The sequence below is a fragment of the Spea bombifrons genome, chromosome 3, assembly GCF_027358695.1.
Source record: "Spea bombifrons isolate aSpeBom1 chromosome 3, aSpeBom1.2.pri, whole genome shotgun sequence".
Lineage (NCBI taxonomy): Eukaryota > Metazoa > Chordata > Amphibia > Anura > Pelobatidae > Spea > Spea bombifrons.
The window spans coordinates 69592503-69611489 of record NC_071089.1 but is presented as its reverse complement, the minus strand read 5'-3'; the positions used below and the strand labels follow the sequence as shown (position 1 = coordinate 69611489).

Here is an 18987-nt window from a genome sequence, read left to right as displayed (position 1 = left end):
CCACAGACAGACAACGTTGATCAGGTTTCCAAAGAATCCCATTCATTATTGATCTGGTCTCCTCGATAGCGCAGAACATAGAGCTGAATCACCAGACCAAAGTTCAATTCAAGGATTCCTTTGTTACCTGGAAAAAAAAAATTGTTAGTGTTAGATTTGTGACCCATCATTTCACCAGAAAAAAATATAAATATGCAAGAAATTTAGAAAAACACACTTTGCACAGTTATGTAAATATTAACATCCTGCTGATGACAAATACTCCAATACATCCATTTACTTGTTTTGACTTGAAAACCACCACCATCTATTTTGGAAATAAAAGATAAGTATTACAAGGTGTTTATTACTTTTTTCAGTCTCTACATTTTCAATGCACAATTACAATTTGGTACACTGGCACTGCAGCAGAAACAGAAGCCAGAACAGTCCTACAAAATTAACAACGCAGGGTATTAGTAGGATGATTTGTCACATTTTAATGATCTCATTTCACCACTAATCTCATGCATACCCTGAAACGTTTTCACGCATACCCTGAAACGTTGCTCTGGATGTTCACAGTATATGTGCAATTATGAAGAAATATTTTTAGATTTACTGATTGAATGCTGTATTAGCCATTGCATGCCGAGATCCAAGATTATCTTTATGGCAAGGCGGGTCTACAGTGTGTCCAACAACAAAGCTTAGAGAACCTGTGGAGATTCTGGGACACACTGTGTGCAATACCATTCCACAAATAACCTCCTTATAACAAATCTGGATGCAGTGGCCTGGAAAGATGGGAGACATCACCTTGGATATGTAGGAAGCTGGAGTGAAGGGGAGTGGGCATCACAGAGTTGCAAATACTAGAGGGGAAGGGAATTTTGGGCTAATATACAGTATCTCACAAAAGTGAGTGCACCCCTCACATTTTTGTAAATATTTTATTATATCTTTTCATGTGACAACACTGAAAAAATGTTCTGCTACAATGTAAAGTAGTGAGTGTACAGCCTGTATAACAGTGTCAATTTGCTGTTCCCTTAAAAATAACTCAACACACAGCCATTAATGTCTAAACCTTGGCAACAAAAGTGAGTACAACCCTAAGTGGAAATGTCCAAATTAGGCCCAAAGTGTCAATATTTTGTGCACCCATCATTTTTTTCCAGCACTGCCTTAACCCTCTTGGGCATGGCGTTCACCAGAGCTTCACAGGTTGCCACTGGAGTCCTCTTCAACTCCTCCATCACGACATCACAGAGCTGGTGGATGTTAGAGATCTTGCGCTCCCCCACCTTCCGTTTAAGGATGCCCCACAGATCCTGTGAAACTGCTGTATGGTCTTGCCCACCGTGCTGCAGCTCAGTTTCAGGATCTGGGCAATCTTCTTATAGCCTAGGCCATCTTTATGTAGAGCAACAATCATTTTTTTCAGATCCTCAGAGAGTTCTTTGCCATGGGCTGCCATGTTGAACTTCCAGTGACCAGTATGAGAGAGTGCAAGAACACCAAATTTAACACACCTGCTCCCTATTCACACCTGAGACCTTGTAACACTAACGAGTCACATGACACCGGGGAGGGGAAATGGCTAATTGGGCCCAATTTGGACATTTCCACTTAGGGGTGTACTCACTTTTGTTGCCAAGGTTTAGACATTAATGGCTGTGTGTTGAGTTATTTTTAAGGGAACAGCAAATTAACACTGTTATACTGACGCTGATGTTGGGTGCGTTCCTGATGACGGCAGCAGGAAACCCCCCCATTTCAAGTGGAAAATTGGGCAGGGAGCAGAGCGTGTCAAGACCCCGCTCCAGTGACCAGGAGGATTCGGGTCTTGACCTGGAGAACCGGAGGAGCAGCACTTACCCGGCAATCTCTGGGTCAAACCCGGAGAGTTCCCAGGTATGGTAATTAGTTATTGTAGTTATTTACATGGTTTTGGATTTTTTTATAAAAAGGTTACTGTTCATGGTTTTTGTTGTTTTGGCTAATACAATATTTTGAAGAGGTTAATAAATGCTGTGGCCTGTTAAATTCCAGATGCTGGTGTCTGTGTTTATTTGGAGGCTGTCAGGTGTGTTATGGTCTGTGTCAGTGATTTCACAGCACTGTACCCACTACCTTCATATAAGAGAATTGACACTTATGTACGCGGTTCAGCATTTGATGCTTGTTGAGAGCACAAATAGAATTAAAGGCGACCTTGGCCTTTGGCAGAGACATATATGCATTCTCAAACAAATAAAGAAAGTAATGTAAGGCCTATATTAATTGAAAAAAAGTGTTGAAATATGTGTCATAAAAAGATAGATTGTATCATGAGGCTAATAAACTCAATAAATACACTTTAAAAGTTGTGAGACTGTAACCTTAGTAACAAGGACAATGCTCTGAGGGTCATTACTGTAAGAAAAAGAAAAACATTTTGGTTAAAGAAATATTTTGCAAGGTTTTGTAATGCATTTACTGCCATCTATTGGCCAAAATAATCTTAACACACTTCAACAAATTTTTGTCTACCCATCTTACGGCTCTTGACCATTTTAAAGTGACTGAAACTTCAGTAATTCAGAAGTTAATGAGAATCTCGGTCCCTTGATTTTTAAAATATTTTGCAAATGGTACTTTAAAAAGTAGAGCTGTTATAGAGTTGTTGGTTCTAATCAAGTTGAAAATATGTTAGTTATTGAGTTTTGGGAAATGTGTTTGAATCATTTACTGAACTCATCTGAAAAAGTTAATTGCGTCTATACGTTACAAAATAATAAAATTATCTGTATGTACAAACATAATTCTGGTAAACCAATGAGGTGGCTTCAGCACACATAGAACATTTGTGTTTCAGAAGACATACCTGTTAGATTGTGACATGAAAAAAAAAATGATAGTGTCCATAATAATTGAAACACTTGTGCATTCGGATTCATATGGATATCTGAAAATGAGGCGGGATCATCAAGGAAACAAATAAAAATGAAACAGAGAGCTGTGAATTTTCGTTTTGCATTTTATTGCATTTTAACTCTCACTCACTTTTAATTCATGCTCGCTCACAATGTCTACCTATCTTCTCTGTCAACCGCTTCTGTGTTCCTGTCTCCTTTTCCACCGCTCTGCTTCTTCTCCTGCCTCTTTTTCTGCCTTTTTTCTTCATTAGAGTAACGGGGGAGAGGCTGCACCTGTAGGTCTGGCCTTCGGAGCACTCCAGAAGACCTGTTACCGGAGCTGATACTGGGAGAAGCAGGTGAGGAAAGAAGACAGAAGAACAGGAAGAGGCAAGAGAAGGAGCGAAGCAGCAGAAAAAAGACAGAGACACAGAAGTGGTCAGCGAAGAAGGTAGGGAGACATTGAGAAATAGTGTGAGAGCAAGTGAATGAGAGTGCAAGAGTGTGAGAGAGTGCATGAGGGTGGCAATGGATTTCCTTTCCAAATGGAAAAAGCCCTCAGAATTTTGTCTGGACTGAAAGGGCAGCTGCCCTTCATTGGTTCAACCAATAAAGATATAGCGTATCCTTAAAACTACCTTTGATCTTATTTAAAATGATTAATAGTAAGGCCTTCTATTCTATAGTCTATTTTAACACAGTAGTGAAGAGTGTTTAAAATAAATGAACAATTCAACATCACCAATATGCGTTGTGTGTAGTGGTTAACAGTGTGTTTACATCCATCATACATCACATGTATCTAACTGTCAGCCGAACATACACATTTGTTTTTGCCAGTGGCCTTAAAATGCAGGATGCTTCAATTTGATGTGCTGAAGAATGACTTCTAGAAGGGCCAGTTCTGGCCACGGCTTAATATCTACAAGCAATTGAAATAAGTGTACTCCCCATGGGCAGGCTATAACTGCAGCGCCATGAAATTGCTACATTAATCCTTTTATTTGGTTTTCTATTTTGGTATTCTTTGTGTGCATAGCACTGGTTTATGTGGTTATTTCTGACAAAATGGTTGGATGAGATTATTTACATTTGCTCATGTAACACTTTGTCTTGACATAGGGATATGGTACTATGGACATTACCTTGTATTCATTTACACGGATGTAACAAAATCTTGCAGTTCATAGATTCATCAAATGATTTATTTTGTAATGGTAAAATGCCCTTTTCTACAGGCTCGAAATGTTCAAAGGGTATTTTGTCAACAACATGTATTTTAACAGCAGAATGTGAAATGGGGTTATAAATAAAATCCTGTAACTAATCCTGTAAATGTAAATGTTTCAGATCAAACTAAAATTAGACAAAGACAGCTCAAGTAAACAAAAGATAGTTTTTTATGATTTCATGTATCGAATGAAAAAAAACCGATACCCCACCCCACCCAAACTTAATTGATAATTGGGTTCAATATCACTAGACACATTTAGGCATGATTACTACCAGCCGTCTTGACATGAATTCAGTAGAACAAAATGAAGTAGGCTAAAAGGTCACAAAACCCATAATTCCATGATGCTGCAATCTAAAAAAAACATTAGATTAGAACAGGTAAGAAACAAAGTCATTGACATCTACCTGGAAAGGGTCACAAAGCCATTTCCAAGGCTCTGGGACACCAAGAGACACGGTGAGAGTCATTATCTAAAATTCCTCCAACAGTGCATGGGCGACTCATCCAAGAGGTCAGAAAAGAACCCAAACTAACATATAAAGAACTGCAGGCCTCATTTGCCTCAGTGTCCATGATTCCACAATAAGAAAGAGACTGTATAAAAACAACATTTATGGGAGAGTTCTAAGGTTAAACCACTGCTGACCACAAACAACACAAAGGCTTGTGTAACATTTGTCCAAAATATCTTGATTACCACCAGAACCATTAGGATAATATTATATGGAATGATAGGTCAAAAGTGTAACTTTTTGGAAGACATGGGTACCATTACAACTGGCATAACACTAACACATCTACACAGTGAGAACATCAAACCAACGGTCAAACAGGGTAGTGGTAGTGTGATGGTTTGGGGCTGCTTTACTGCTTCAGGACAAGGGCTACTTGCCATATTTGATGGTACCATGAATTCTGCTCTCTACCAGAAAATGCTTATGGAGAATGTCTGGCCATCAGTCTGTGACCTAAAGCTCAAACGCAGAGGGGTTATGCAGAAAGACAATGATAGAAAGCACGCACGCAAGTCTACCTCTGAACGGACCTCTGAATATTGTAAATGTTTCATTGCAGTTGTTGGGTTTAGGTGGACAATTACTTTTCACATGGGTGATATAGGTTTTGATTAACTCTTTACCTTCAATAAATGAAACACTCATTTAAAATCTGCATTTTGTTTTTACTCACATTGTCTGTGTCTTATATTAAAATTATAAAACAAAATGTGTTCTCATGTGCTATATATATTAATACAGAATTGATAGCAGATCAACAATATACAGTGTCAATCCTCTTAGTTCCTTTAACCCTTTTGTGACAATGGCTGATTTAACATTTCTGCGCTGCTCGTGTTTAGCTGTAATTTTCTTCTTTCCCGTTTACTGAACCCACACAAGTTATATATAATTTTTTCAGGACAAGAAGGGCTTTCTTTAGATTTTGATTGTATCATACTATTTACTATAAAAAAAAGTATAAAATATGGTGAAAAATTATGAAAATTATTTTCTAACATTTACTTAAAAAAACTTTTACTCATCTATAAAAGCTAATGAAAAAATCCCCTAATTAGTTTCTGAATAGCTGAATTAAACTGTTTAAGGTTGTTTAACACAAAGCCAATTACTAAAGAGTGGTAGTAACTTGACATGTCTGTTAGCAAATCAAAGAAGATTGTCAAACAAGATTGTCAAATAAAGGAGCTAGAGTTACTGACAAGTGATAAACACTATGATTGAAGTGGTAGAGGACAAATTCAAATAGCTATCCATTTTTAGAAAAAAAATATTTTTTCCACCGGGGGCCTGGATATGTTCAACAATTCTTGCATCATTTTGTTTACCCTTGATTCCGAGAAAGGTTTTCAGTGTATCCATGGAAAACTATATATTTTTGGGGCAAAGGTTCAGCTTTTTCATTTGTAGCTAGCTTGAGGTGGACTGTGCATGTGACAAGATATGTAGTCTTAATAAATCCAAAAAACTACCCATTTTCATACTATTGGTTTTTTTTTTATAAAACGACTTATCCCCGTAACGTCCAATGACGAGCCAGGCACGTCACACAAAAACGGTCAGGTAACGACCAATGATGTGCCTGGCACGTCATGGGGCTAAATGAGTTCAGAAAGCAATCAAGGATTGCTTTCTTCACTCAGATGGTGTTGCTGTAATGCCTCGAGATAGAGACATTCAGCAACACAGAAAAAAAAACCGCCAGGGAGCGGTAACATCGCTCCCCGGAGCGTTTATATTAGCTATTTAAAAAGACCGCAGGTCTTTTAAATATGGTGGCGCCATGCCAGCAATCAACACACGCTTCCTTCACTTTTTTAACTGAAATGCCTCGATATCGGGAGTGCAAGCCTCAGATTCACTGTCCTGCTGCGGCGTGCGCAGCCTCACCGCTGAGCGTCGGGATGTGACGTCATATTCCGGCGCTCATCGTGAAGCACAGCACTGCGACCAAGGCCTCAAGCTCCCACCACCGCAGTCAGAGGAGACAAAGGGGGCCGAGCGGTTGCTAAAAACGTTTTCATGTGCGACCACTCGGCGCCCCTTTCTCTTCTACTCTTCATGCCGTCTGCCACCTCGGCGCGGCCCTGGCTTTGGTGATGGGATGGCCGTATGGCACCCCTGCTTCCATGGCGCACTGTGCGGCCGCACAGTTCGCATACCCCTAAGACCGGCCCTGGCCCTGACTCCTATTTTGCAAATCAGCCATGGGGCCCCCATTGACGTGCCAGAATTTCTTAAACTCTAGGCATTAACTATGTTAATGAGAATTATTTAAAAAAACTCTATCCGCTCCTACTGGAGCACCAGCCCCATCTTTAGTACCCCCGTTTACACCCAGTCTATGAGTAGGAGAAGGTATGAAACAATCCTTCATTTCATGCATTTTAGTGAGAACAACCTGTGCCCCCTTAAGTAGCACCCCCAGTTTGACAGGCTGTATCCGCCCCCCAATTACCAATCTCGCTGCCAGGTTTGCAGAGGCTTATACACCTGGAAGGAATATCTGCGTGGATGAATCCTTGATGAAGTATAAAGGAAGGCTGGGATTCAAGCAGTATTTTCCTTCCAAGCGCTCCAGGTATGGAATCAAATTGTATAAGCTCTGCGAGAGCGGCACTGGATATACTCAGGCTTTCCAGGTATACGAGGGAAAGGATAGCCACCTTGACCCTCCAGGTTGCTGCTGTGTTGTTTTGACACAGTAGCTTGCGGTACTATAAGAAAGAACCGTGTGGGTTTCCCACAACATCCGGCACAAATCCGACTACGAAAGGGGGAGACCTCAGCTCTACATCAAGAGGAGCTCTTGGCACTGAAGTTCATCCACAATGAGAGAACTGTGGAGGTTTCTGTCTGTGGCAGAGCTGAGGTTGTAAGAAAGCCAGTCTGCATCAGGGCTTATAACAAGATGCTTTAACAACAAGATGCTATAACAATGCTTTTTTTGTTGCACAAAGAAGAAAATCCTGGAATGCAACTGTCATTTCTGCAGTTTCAGCTTCAAGTCATTTCAGGTTTCTTGTACCAAGATGCACCTGGTCACTGGGCGGTGATGGAGTCTAGCAGAATTGGGGCTACCCATTTTATTTTTTAAATTCCTCCTACAAAGAAGCAGAATCCCCAAAATAGATGCGGAGTCTGCTACAGTAGGGGGGAAAGAAAGGACACCACGCTCTACTGTCCAGATTGCCCTGGAGAACCTGCACTCTGCATTGGTATCTGCTTCAAGCTGTACCACATAGCTGCCCTTTTTTTGTTGTTGTTCCTGCTCCACTTTTGTATTGTTTTGTTTTTTTTTTTGGATTTTTACGAGCCTTTATTTGCACTGACAAGTGTCCCCTGCTAGATCAAATCCCTTCTTGGAGAAAGACCAGGCTTTCTTGTAGCCTGCCCCTTCTCAAAGTTGGGTACAAAAAAAGTTTTGACCGGATGTCAAAATTCCAAATTGAAACAGTGAATTACGCATGTCCCAAATTTTACCTTTTATCCCCTGCACAACCCGAAAAACCCATGCATGTCGGGTATCACTGTACTCAGGAGATGTTGCTGAACGCATATTGGGGTGTTTGACAGTGGCACATACCAGGACCTGTATATTTATAACTAAAATACAATTTGTGTGAAAAAAAATTACTATTACAAAGTTGTATAATTAGTGCATGGAAAGGGTTAAAATACCAGCATACCTTTGGGGTGTCTAGTTCTCAAAAATATATGGTTTGATGGAGATAAATTGAATTAACCGACTTCAAAGATGTTGCAAAGAGGATATGGAGGCAGAATGACCAGATCTGGGGGAAAAAAGGGTTTGGAAATCTTAAAATGTGACTTGTACTTATTGCCCTATAACTTACAAAAAACGGTAAAAAAACATAAAACCATTTGGTATTTCTAAACTCAGGACAAATAGTATAATCTATTTAGCTGGGTTTTTTTTACACTGTCTATTACTTCTTATAAGGCGCCTATAACTTGCTACAACTCTATATATCATTTGTGTGGGTACACAAAATAAAAAAAAGAAGAAAATTAGAGTTAAACAGAAACACAGCAGATTTTTAAACAGCCTCGGTCACGTAGGGTACAAAAATTTGAAAAAACAGCCCCATCCTTAGGACATTGTTGCAGTGATTCACAAACAACTTTGAAATATACGTTTTTAGCGCATTTTTCCTCCACACCAAGCTCATCAGACCATGTCTTTATGGACTGTACTTTGTACACAGGGGTGCGGTCATGCTGGAACGTGTGTCTTTTTGTGACACACTGATCCACCATGCTGAACTCAATTTGTGATTTATTTTGGTGGAAAGGTCTTTGTGGGGGGGGGGGTGCTTTTTTTTTCTGTGAATTTATAGAAATGATTTTGTAGTTGAACAGTAATGCAGTAATTAATTCATGCAAATAATAGCACTGTAGAATACGGCGCTAGATAAGTCAATAAATTATAATAATGTATTTACATTTTTGGCTGAAATATCCAGATAGCACCAGCAGGTGGAGCGCCAGCTATAGCTAAGAAAACATAAGACAAATAAACACCAGACAATAAAAGTAAGCTAAAAGTACATACCAGGTATTTGTTTAATAGAATAAGATGCTCCTGTTGGGATAGCACAGTGAATAGTGCAAAAGAAAGAAAAAAATCATTCAAAAGTAAAAAAAGGAAAACATATTTTGATAAGTTCCTCAATAACTTTTAACTATCACATTTTTTAATGCATCAGTGACTAGGATACACTTGTGCCACTACAATATAAGAAGATTAAGCTGCTGCTTAGTAGACTTGTGCATTCATATTCTCACAAACTTTTTTTTTTTTTTTTTAATGTCTGTTTCATGTGTTCGTACAAATCTATGATTATGAGGGGAATCCCCACCAAAACTGCCAAAAACCAATTGTAAAAGTGCCAAAATGTTGTTAGGATTCGCCCATTCGTTGGCATGTGTAGCTGCCATCACAAGCTGTTTTAACTCCATTACAAGCCATTTTGGCTCTCGTTGATGAGGTAAAATGGAAGGGACTGTGTGTAGGAGGGTACATATCAATGACTGATACATATAAGTGGCTAAAATAATGAGAGGAGAAGGGAAACGCATTAGATATTTAAGTGTGCCAATGCCATTTTAACTTGTCAGTACCTGCAGTCACAGACTGATGAGAGTTGAGGTGTGAGACAGTAACAGTGACAGCAGAGGCTGATATTGATAGTTTAAGATAGTTGCCTATTTATGCTACCAACTAAACCTCTAATTTGTGGACAAGGATATGGTCTCCTTCGATGACATTGTAGATAAAGACCTGGATTTAGATTATGAGCCAGACTTGGAGGAGTCAAGCCACACATCTTCCAGTAATTTTTGTCTGTTTTCCTACATCCCCCGACAGCACTACCAGCACCATCATATCAACCATCACAAATGCAATTATGGAAGAAACACGGCTACCTCGCCTGGTGGGCAATGTAGTAATAAACTGTGGGCGTAATTAGAGAATGTGGGAGATGGGTGCACTGCAAGGTGCAAGTTGTGTTGTAAGGTAGTGAGCAGGCTTAAGGTAAAAGGACATCTCACCAATTCTGTGCAGATTTGATTCAAAGGGGGGACTGAAGGCATTGTTGACAACAGCAAACCCACACCATCCGCCATTAGCAGCAGCATCTGCCAGAGCAAAGGGTGTGGTGAGACCTCAGGCTTCTCAAGGAGTGAGGCAGGTGGGGCAGGGACATCCACTGCACCTGCCTACCCTAGAACACTTTGTGGCTTTCCATACAAGGGGCATGTCGTGACACAACTGCTTGGTCAGGTTATCGCTGTTAAAAGGTGCTTCCTTCTCCATGATTGAGGAGGAGCCCTTCAGGCAGCAGCTGGAGGCAGGACTCTAGTGTCATTTACTCCCTTTACTAGTCTTGTGTGTCATTGTGGAAATTGGAATGGTTGTTACTGATGGGGTAGCAAACATGGTGAAAGCAGTTACAGATGGAGACTTTGTGGGCTTGCATTGTGCAGGACATATACTACACAAGGTGGTAAGAGCTGTGTAGGTCTCCAAAATTGATTGAAAAGTGCTCCAAGATTGCTGGGCACTTTCACCACAGCATGGAGGCAAGCCAGCAGCCAAGGAAGAAGAATGAAAAGGCAGGTTTACCCCACAACTGTCTAGTTCAGGGCTTAGTCACCTGCTGGAACTCCATAACGCAGCAAATCTTAGAGCAGCAGCAGGCTCTTCACTTCCACGCATTCCAGTAAATTCCAGAGGATAGGGGCAGCCCTTAAGAAACCTTGCAAGCGTGTATTAGAGCTAGAAATCAGTGGAGAGGGCGGAAGGAGATCACCAGATGAGCAGAGAGACCAGTTAGGAGTGTGTTTAGAGATGAGTAATGCAATGTAAATAGGGGAACCGCTATGAAGGTTATAAAAAGTAAGAGTCAGGGTATCGAAATTAATTCTGAAGCACAAAGGCAGGCAGTGAAGAGACTGACAGAGAGGAGAGGTGTTAGTAAAGCAATGGGAGAGGAAGATAAGTCTTGCAGCAGCATTCATGGTGGATTCTAGAGGGGGAGACAGGTAAGAGTGAGATCAGCTAAGACAGGGTTCCAATAGTGAAGTGTTACTGGAGACGGAGACGCTGAAGGTACGATCAGAAAGACAAGCTGTGAACCAGGAGAGAGCAGTGTCACAAAGACCAAGATCATAATGAGCTGAAGAGAGAAGAGAGTGGTCCACAATGTCGAAAGAAGCAGAAAGGTCCAGTAGGATTAGCATAGAGTTACGGTCCTTGGATTTAGTAGTTAGATAGGTCATTAGTTACTAGACTTGGGCACCAGGGGGCTCTTCTTGCTGGTCTTCGGGGGGAAAAAATCTTCGTATTCCGCGAATATTCACCTGTTCCTGTCTTCTCTTCGGGCGAATATTCGTGGACATTCGGTTTTTCTTTGTTTGTTCCGGTTAAGGGGTTAATATGGGGTTAACGCGTGCCGCAGCAGCTCTGGCGCCAGGAGTTTAAATGTCCGTATGAGCAACTCTATTGGTCGTCAGCAGGGGACCCCCTGCTGGCGACCAATAGGGTCGCTCGTACAGACTGTTAAACTCCTGGTGCCGTAACTTGTCCGGCAGATCCCACTGGTCTCCCTGTTCTATCAGTTAATAAATGATAGAACAGGGAGACCAATGGTATCTGCCGGACAAGTTGCTTCATTAGGGGTTAACTTTTTAAAGTCTGTACGAGCGACTCTGTTGGTCGCTCGTACAGACTTTTAAAACCGCAACGCTGCAACTTACCCGGCACATCCCACTGGTATCCCTGTTCTATCAGTTAAATGTACGGACATTTAACTGAGAGAACAGGGAGACCAGTGGAATGTGCCGGGTAAGTTGCAGCATTGGGGTTTTAAAAGCCTGTACGAGCGACTCTGTGAATGCATAGAGAAAACCCATTAATCGATATCTCTGCGTCTTACATGTCTGCACATATTACGGTTTTATTTTTTTTCATGATTGGTTGACATGAGCGCACCTAATTGGAATCTGCTTGTGAAGTTACACCACCTGGAGTGTTTTACAGGGTTGCAGCTGTGTGGCCGTCTAAGAAAAGTAATATGCCCCTTTAGTTATATTTCACTTCACATATGGGCAGGCACTGGTTTTCACATCTTTTATACGTTACACAGAGACCTATTTGTGACAGGGCCAGGCTAGCTGGCTCATATTTTCATGTGAAGTGTAGCCTGGTCATGGAGCACTTTTGTGTCCAGTTCGTGATACCGGTAATATTTTATAAGGCATTTTATTTTGTTATTTTGTTTGTTTATTAACCGGCCCAGAGACTGAATGTAGCTGCAGCTCTAGCCTTCAAAGGAGCAATCTTGTAACCTGGCTGGAGCTCTTAATCAGCCAGCACAGCCCTGTTTGCCCAGACGGTGCCCACACTACAGGGGGGGATAACACAGTTGGGGGAAACCCATTGCATTCCTTAATCCCCTCACCTGATACATTGCCTATGTACTGATGGGGTTTGTGATGGGATGCGGTTGATGGGATTGGGGGTTGGGTTCGGTGCACATTGAATTAAGGTTTTATATATATGTTCTGTCTGTTTGAAATAAAAGAGAATTCTTGTTTTACTACGAATGATGGTCTGCCTGATCCGTGGATAGCAGGAGCAATCCTTATGAGGGACTGACTGGTGATTCCTCAGACCCTGTAACACTACCCCATTGAAAATACTGCTCCAAATTTCGCTACCAAATAAAAAAAAAAAAAAAAAAAACACTTTAAATTTCTTCCCAACTGAAAGGTGAGGAAAAAACTTCTTGTCCAAGAACTAACGTTGCACAAACAAAACACAAAATTCTTCGAAATTCTTGCTTGCCAAGCACAAGCCTAATATGCATATCTACACGTTGTATGTATGCATTAAGAAGACTGTATAAATGTACGTGTGAAGTAGATTAACTAGGAAAGCCTCAACTTTGGACCTGAGTGATGTTGTACATTTGTCAATCATGTCTCGTTCTTTAATCAGTACAAGACACAATCATTTGAAAGGCTGCGTGTCAACTCTCACAGTTACATTTAAAACAGGCAACTCTATACAATGCGTGATTTTGCTCATGAACAAACCGATGGTTTTCTTTTGCACCTCTCTTAGTTTAGGTTAAATCTGGATAGACGTTGTACTTGTCTACATGTTTAAACATTTTCTCTGTATCTATTCTTGCGATCTTAATATCTAGCATTTTTACTGAACTTACTGATTCTTCCTTGTGAATTTAACCTGGAACCTGCAAAAACCTGTAAAGGTCAAACAATTTCTATACTGTTGCGTAACGTATATATTAGTGAGCAATATCCGGAATGTTATTGTAAGGAAAGTTCAGAATTTGTAATATTTTCTTGCCGGATATCCTGAATTCTATGCATTCTATTCAGCAAAGGCAAACCCTACTGCACCTTATGGAAATATGGAAATTATGTTCATAGATGTTCACAACCAGGGCCGGCCTTAGGGGTGTGCGACCTGTGCGACCGCACAGGGCGCCATGGTTGCAGGGGCGCCTGACCGGGACTTAGATTAAAGCATCGTTTTTTTTTTTTGTTTTTTTTTTTTAAACTGTATTTAACATCATTGATGTTAACCCCTTCGCGACCTTTGCCGGTTCAGGACCGTCATGACATGAAGGTCGCTAAATGACCTTTGACGGTCCTGAACCGTCATAAAATTAAATAAGCTTAGAAAGTGATCAACGATCACTTTCTTCGCTTAAACGGCGTTACTGTAATGCCTCGAAGTCGAGGCATTCAGTAACGCCGAGATCGGCATCGGGGGCCATGTCTGGCCCCTCCCCGGGGCGTCAACAGCCGCCATACATTGTATGGCGGCGGACGCCCGTTTTAAAAGCGTTTAGGAGGCGATCAACGATCGCCTCCTAAACTTAAATGGTGTCGCTGGAATGCCCCGACCAGGAGGCATCCAGCGACACCAAACACTTACCTTTGGATGGGCTGTGACCGCTCCGGAGAGCGGTCACAGCCGCAGCTGCCGGTGTTCTTCGCCATCAAGCAAGATGGCGGCGGCCCGGGAAAATAAACAATAAAGATAAGAGTTAGCTAGACGGTCTCCAGACCCTCTAGAGAACTCTGGCTCCACTTGCTGGTTGAATACAGGTACTGCATTCAACCATGCAAGTCAATGGAGCCCAGCTTTCTAATCACTATGTGATTAGTAAAATATTCCCAAAAAAATAAAAAAAATAAAAAAATGAAAAAAAAATAAAAAAAAAATGTGCTAACATTTAAAAATCATTATGCAGTGATGTCACTAGATGAACCATCCAGTACATTGCAAAATGTGTAAAAAAATATAAAAAAAGTATTAAAAAAATAAAATAAAATAAAAAAATAAAGTTTATTATTTTGAGCAAGTGCTAAAATTTCTCAAAAATCTCAACAAAGAGTTAAAATAAAAGCACTTCAAATACCCAAGGGGTGTCTAATATATAAAAAAAATGGCTGATGGGGTAAATTGGAGTGGCCAAGCTCAAAGATAGGGCATAGGTACAGACTGACCAAAATGGAGAAAAAAAGCACACTTCCCAAATGTGGCATTTTAAATCTCAAACAACCCGACAAACCCACGCATGTGGGGTATCGCTGTACTCAGGAGATGTTCCTGAACACATATTGGGGGGTTGTTTGACAGTGACATATACCAGAACCTGTATATCTATAACTAAAGTACAATTTGTGTGAAAAAAAAATACTATTACAAAGTTTGACAAAGTGTAGTTCTATAATTGGTGCATGGAAAGGGTTAAAATAACAGCATTTGGAATACCCTGGGGTGTCTAGTTTTCAAAAATATATGGTTTGAATGGGTTAAATTGAGTTAACCCGCTTCAAAGATATTCCAAAGAGGAGATGGAGGCAGAATGACCAAATGACCACCTGGATTACGCATGCCCCAAAAGTAGCCTTTTACCAGCCAAACAATCTGACAAACCCATGCATGTGGGGTATCGCTGTACTCAGGAGATGTTCCTGAACACATATTGGGGGGTTGTTTTACAGTGACATATACCAGGACCTGTATATCTATAACTAAAGTACAATTTGTGTGAAAAAAAAAATAAAAAAAATTACTATTACAAAGTTTGACAAAGTGTAGTTCTATAATTGGTGCATGGAAAGGGTTAAAATAACAGCATTTGGAATACCCTGGGGTGTCTAGTTTTCAAAAATATATGGTTTGAGGGGGTTAAATTGAGTTAACTGGCTTTAAAGATCTTCCAAAGAGGAGATGGAGGCAGACTGACCAGATTTGTTAAAAAAGATTTGGAAATCATAAAACGCTGCTTGTACTTATTGCCCTATAACTTACAAAAAACAGCAAAAAAACATAAAAACATTGGGTATTTCTAAACTCAGGACAAGTAGTAGAATCTATTTAGCTAGTTTTTTTACTTGCTTTTTTAGGTGAGTAAAAGATTTTTCAAATAAAAGTCATAAAATGTGTTTTTTTTCAATTTTTCACCATGTTTTTTTTATTGTTTTTATAGTAAATAAGATGATACAATCAAAATAATGGTATCCGAAGAAAGCCCATCTTGTCCTGAAAAAAACAATATATAACTTATGTGGGTACACTAAATGGGTGAGGAGAAAATTACAGCTGAACACAAGCACCACAAAAGTGTCAAAACAGCTGCGGTCCCACAGGGTACAAAAAGAAAAATGAGCCCGGTCCTTAAGGGGTTAAATAAAGTTTTAAAAAAAAAACGATGCTTTAATCTAAGTCCCGGTCAGGGGCGCCGAGCGGTTGCTCGTGAAGTTCTCGGCAGCCGCTCGGCGCCCCTTACTCTCCGTGACTCCGTCGCGGTGCCAGCATCTCATGTTGAGCGCCGGACTATACCGGCGCTCAACATGAAATGCCGGCAGAGCGAGAAGACGGATGCCTCCCGCTCTTACCGCAGGACTCCGGCAACAAGGTAAGTGGGGGGGGGGGTAGTTTGAAGGGGCAGAGGGGGGGTAGTTTGAAGGGGCAGAGGGGGGGGTAGTTTGAAGGGGCAGAGGGGGGGTAGTTTGAAGGGGCAGAGGGGGGGTAGTTTGAAGGGGCAGAGGGGAGGGGTAGTTTGAAGGGGTAGAGGGGAGGGGTAGTTTGAGGGGGGTAGTTTAAAGGGGCAGAGAGGGCGGGTAGTTTGAAGGGGCAGAGAGGGGGGGTAGTGAGGGGGGGCGCCAGAGGAGTAGTCCGCACAGGGCGCCACAACGCCTAAGGCCGGCTCTGTTCACAACTAAAAGCATATTATAGTTTATAGACTGATAAACAAATGTTGGTGGCTGAGAACTAAGTTAAAAATAAGTTATCATATTAGTGGTAACAATAATAAACATAGAAACATAGAAAGTGATGGCAGATAAGAACCAGTAGGCCCATCCAGTCTGCCCAGCCTCTGAGTACTTTCCTTTAGTACTCGCCCTTACCTGACATCTAGCTTGGCCTTATGCCTATCCCATGCTTGCTTAAATGCCTTTACTGTATTAACATCTACCACTTCTGCTGGAAGGCTATTCCATGCGTCCATTACCCTTTCCGTAATGTAATATTTTCTGATGTTACCATTAAACCTTTGCCCCTCTAACTTATGACTCTGTCCTATTGTTGTCGTAGTATTTCTCCTTTTAAATACAATCTCTTCCTTTATCTTGTTGATTCCCTTTAAGTATTTAAATGTTTCTATCATATCCCCCCTGTCACGTCTTTCTTCCAGGCTATATAGGTTAAGATTCTTTTACCTGTCCTGGTAAGGTTTATCCTGTAATCCATAAACCATTTTAGTAGCCCTTCTCTGAACTTTCTCCAACATTTCTATATCCTTCTGGAGACACGGTCTCCAGTACTGTACACAATACCCCAAGTGAGGTCTCACCAGTGATCTCTACAACAGCATGAGCTCGTCCCTCTGTCTACTGCTAATACCTCTCGCTATACAACCAAGCATTCTGCTAGCATTTCCTGCTGCTCTACTGCATTGTCTGCCTACCTTTAAATCCTCCGAAATAATTACCCCTAAATCCCTTTCCTCACACGTTGAGGTTAGGACAGTCTCAAATATTCTATACTCTGCCCTTGGGTTTTTATGCCCTAGATGCATTACTTTGCATGTATCTACATTAAATGCCAGTTGCCACATCATTAGCCATTTGGCATCTTCCTCCAGGAACATCAACCCTGTTGCAAGTGTTTGTGTCATCAACAAATAGACATACCTTTCCATCAAGACCATCCGCAATATCGCAAATAAAAATATTAAAGAGAATGGGTTCAAGTACAGATCCCTGAGGTATCCCACTGGTAACAAGACCTCGCTCTGAATATACTCCATTGACCCTGTTTGTCACTCAGCCACTGCCTAATCCATTCAAGAATATTGGCATCTAAACTCAGATTGCAGTTTATTGCTAAATCTGCTATGGGGACAGTGTCAAATGCCTTACCGAAATACAGATATGCAATGTCTACTGCACTACCCCGATCAATTATTTTAGTCACCCAATCAAAAAAATTCAATAAAAATTAGTTTGGCATGATCTTCCTGAGGAAAACCCATGTTGTTTTTGAAACCCATGTGACTTCAGATGTTCAACAATCCTATCCTTTAACATAGTTTCCATTCATTTCCCCACTACAGATGTAAGACTAACTGTCCTGTAGTTGCCCGACTCCTCCCTGCTGCCTTTTTTGTGAATGGACCCAACCTAAGCTACTTTCCAATCCCCTGGGACGACTCCCTTTACCAATGATTAGTCAAATAAATCAGTTAACAGTTTTGCTAGTACACCCCCAAGCTCTTTTAATAACTTGGGGTGTATCCCATCAGGCCCCAATCGACTTATTTGTCTTTACCTTAGGCAACTGAAGTAGAACCTCTGCCTTAATAAACTCACATATTTCATATAAACCACACAGACTGATGATCACTAGATCTCAAACTTTCACCTACAGAAATATCTGTTAATAAATCTCCATTTGTGAACACTAAATCCAATATGGCCTCCTTACAATTTGGTTCCTCAACTACTTGTTTTAAAGATAATCCCAGTAAGGAGTTTAGAATATCTGCACTCCGGGTACAACCAGCTACTTTCGTTTTCCAGTTCACATCAGGGAGATTAAAGTCACCCATGATTATAACATCCCCCTTCACTGTCATTTTAGCTATTTCCTCCACTAGTAGATTATCTAGATCTTCTACTTGTCCCAGGGGTTTATAAATCACACCTATGCAAGTTACTTTACTTTAGCCAAATTGTACTGTAACCCAAACCGACTCTATGTTCTCCTCACCAACTTGTGTTAAGTTAGATTTTATGTTATTTTTCACATATAGGGCTACCCCCCCTTTCTATCTTTTATATATAAAGAGTTCCCCGGTATTGATATGTCCCAGTCATTTTTCTCATTATACCATGTCTCAGTAACAGCCACTATATCAACATTCTCAGTTGCCACAACTGTTACAAGTTCATGGATCTTATTCCCTAAACTGCGAGCATTTGTAGACATGACCTTTAGCTTGTCATTTAACACCGATGCTGCAATCGCTTTCTGTCCTTGTTTTGGCGGGCAAAATATATGCCTCTCCCTATTATCTGTATAGACCAAGCCCCCAGATCCACCCACCTGGTTACTAAGTAAATCGCCTTCCCTTTCTAAACTGTCTAGCCCGGTATTTATACCCCCCCCCTCATTCCTAGTTTAAAATCTCCTCCAACCTTCTAGCCATTCTCTTCCCAAGCACATTGGACCCTTTTACATTTAGGTGCAATCCATCACGACTATAGAGATTGTACCCCA

At 40.9% G+C, this 18987-nt stretch overlaps 1 pseudogene; it reads left to right on the top strand.

The window, feature by feature from the left end:
- The first annotated feature begins 7954 nt into the window (after nucleotides 1–7954).
- LOC128488300 (uncharacterized) lies at nucleotides 7955–8049 on the top strand (annotated as a pseudogene).
- The last annotated feature ends 10938 nt before the right edge of the window (nucleotides 8050–18987 follow it).